The sequence below is a fragment of the Pteropus alecto genome, unplaced genomic scaffold (assembly GCF_000325575.1).
Source record: "Pteropus alecto unplaced genomic scaffold, ASM32557v1 scaffold131, whole genome shotgun sequence".
NCBI classification, from domain to species: Eukaryota; Metazoa; Chordata; class Mammalia; order Chiroptera; family Pteropodidae; genus Pteropus; species Pteropus alecto.
The window spans coordinates 3,806,312-3,809,490 of NW_006434709.1; positions in this window are offsets into that span (position 1 = coordinate 3,806,312).

Genomic DNA, 3,179 nt, shown 5'->3' on the forward strand with positions numbered 1-3,179 from the left:
AGACATCTGACATTGATGGGAATTTGCTAAACCTGGAGAATAAAGCACAACACAGTGCAAGGAATGTGGGTGAGGAGCCTGGAGCCCTGGGTTCTAGGTGCATCTCAGTTGCTAACTGACTGTGTCATCTTGGGTGAGACATTGAACTTCCCATCGTCCCTGCTCTCTGATCTGGGAAATGAGAGGGCTGGATTGATTCCTAAGTCTCTTTCAGATCTTCTGAGAGTGAATGAGAAAAATCTTCAGGGTTAGAGATAGATGCTCTCTGGCTATTGAGATTTGGTTTTCTGAATTTATAATTCCTGGTGCTTTCCCTGGATGACCAGTATTTCTGTTTGATTAGTAGCTCACTACTCCCCAGTACGCTGGGTGTTAAAGGGTGCAAGATCTGTATGGATTTGATGATGTACCTTTTCTGGGCATGTCTGTCCTTCAAAGACCAAGTTGTTTAAAGGAGGAAACATAGGTTAAGAATTGTACACTTCAAAGTCAATTGTCTAGGGACTTCTAGTCTAAACTCCTTGATTTATAGATTAGGAGCCCAAGATCCAGAGAGGGTGAATCATTTGCCCAAAGCTACATTGTCGGAGTTAGACTCAGTTGCAGTTTGGGCCATAATCCCAACACTCAGGCTTGTTCAGACCCTGGCCAATGAAAGGATCCTTGGTGATTTTAACTTCACTATAGACCAGTACAAGATTTTGACAGCAATCTTGTGACTCATGGAGTTGGAGTGCAGGTGCTTCTTCAGGCTCAGGAAAGGATGTGGCAGTGGTTTTGGAAGTTCTAGGGGAGAGTTGTGGCTTCACTGTGTGCAAAGCCAGGCAACCACTTACTTGTATGAACCTCGGTCTTCTCATCTGTAAAATGCAGATGGTAATAATACCTTCACTGCCTCCCTCTTAGGCCTTCATATGGAGCTTGGGCACATGATGGATAACTCTGATAATTCAGTAGATTTAAATAAAAGATAAAAAATAACAAACATCTGTTGAATACTCCATCAGGCAATGTTGATGCACTTCAGGTATATTTGCTCATTCAATCCTGAAACAATTCCATTAGGCAAGTTTTACATATGTGGAAACTGGACTTAAGACAACTGAGATTGTTCAGCTGATGAAGAGAAGTGCTGGGACTCACACAGAGTACGGAGCACGCACTCTGAACCACCCTACTGGAGTGACTTATCTTGAGCTTTTAGTGGTCCCGCAAAACCAGGAACCATCTCCCGGACACCTACATGCACTGTTCTGAACAATGTTGAAAGAAATCTTTATATGACTGGTGCCAGTCTAGGTAACCCCATTCCATGGTGGGTGATGGGCATGACATTTTGCTTGCCATGCCTTTTCTGCCCCAGAACCAGGACTGTGGGTGACTGGTTTGGGAAATGATTATTGAAACCAACTCCAAACCATTCACCCCCCTCCTTCGCCTCCCCTACCCCTTTCACCTCTGGGATGCTGCTCATCACCTCAGTAAAATGATCAATATCTCTTACGAACAACCAGAGACAAACTAGGAAGGAGAGGCCAAATCAAGCCTTCTCTGTTCCCCAGAGCAGTAGAAAACACATATGGGATCAGTTCTCAGGCACAGAGGGGTTATTTCTGTCTATCTTTATCTATCTATCTATCTATCTATCTATCTATCTATCTATCTATCTATCTATCTATCTATCTATCTATCATCATCTATCATCTATCATCTATCTATTCTCTCTCTCTGTCTCTCTCATCTATCTATTTACCTTGTTCTAAGAGCCTTTAAATTGGACTCTTAAGGAGCTCATTTCACAGGTTTTGATTTCCAGTTGTTTCTTCTTGACCCACCGATTTAAACAGTAAAGTGCATCAAGGAGACTTGAAGTGCTGTCTTAGTGAAGTGAGAGGGGAAGGGGAGAGAATTCACAATTGGCCACTGCCTGTGCAGCTGGGAGTTCAGCCAGACTGAGGGACAGGGCTTCTCCCCTAGGAGGGATACCTGCTTCCGATGCTCTTCCTCTTTGCATACATCTTGAGATGTCAGGAGAAAGTGTGCAAAGAAAATGGAGTTCTTTGGACAAATATTTCCAAGCTTTAAATTTGTTTTAAAGAACATTCGACCATATGAGGGAGAAGACATCTAAAGTACTTGTGTGTGACAGATAGACCTATGTGTATGTATATGTGTGTTTAGTGCATATACATGTATGCACACGTATATACACATAGGTACATGTATGCATATAATATATACCTATATATACCAGGCATGAATGGTTATGTTATATCTTTATTTGTTTAAAATACTTGAAAATATTAACATGTATTGATTATTTTCTAATTACAAAAATAACATATGCTTAGAAAATATGAATCACAATAAAACAATAATCTCTTCACCTCAAAGTAGCCACTGTAAAGATTTTGAGATGTGCTTCTGTCTCTCTTGTTTTTCAATCAAAACAAAGCATGCACATAATTTTAAAAGTCAAATAGTCATGCAAGACTTATGATGAAAAGCAGCAGATCTCTCCTCCAGACCTATCATCAAGTCAAGTTTCCCTGAGGAAACTGCTTTCAATTGTTTTAGCTGTCACTGCTGGTATTTATTACCATATTTATAAATGATATTTTGTGTGCTATTTTTTGATTTACCAAATGTAGATGTTACCTATCGGCTTCCTACTAATGTAAAGGTTTGATTTCTTACAGCCTCTCTGCCCTTCCACACACACTCACGCAGACACACGTTTCTTCGCCCACTACTACTTTTTATTGTAAATCAAAATTTACGTATAATACTAAAATTCTGACTTCGACTCCAATGTGTATGTGGCAAGAGATGGGGAGGTGGGTGGGTGGGGGGGTGGTTTCCCACACCACCATGTGGTTCCCTGACACCAGACCAAAAAGATGATGGGAATCTAATTGAACCTATTAAAAAAGATTTTTACCTTTCTTTTTTTTTTCTGGTGGCAAGGCTCTTCCTTTCCTTTCTTAGCTCTTCCAAGTAAATTTACTTACATCTGAGAAATCCAAGAAGGAAAATGGGGCAGATGTGGCCTAACTAAGATGATGGAGCTATATATGAGGCATCTGTGATAGACAGTCACATGTATTCCACAGCTAGAGCTCAGATTTTCTGAAGAACCCCCACCAATTGTAATTTTTTTAAATACCCTAATCGCCCTA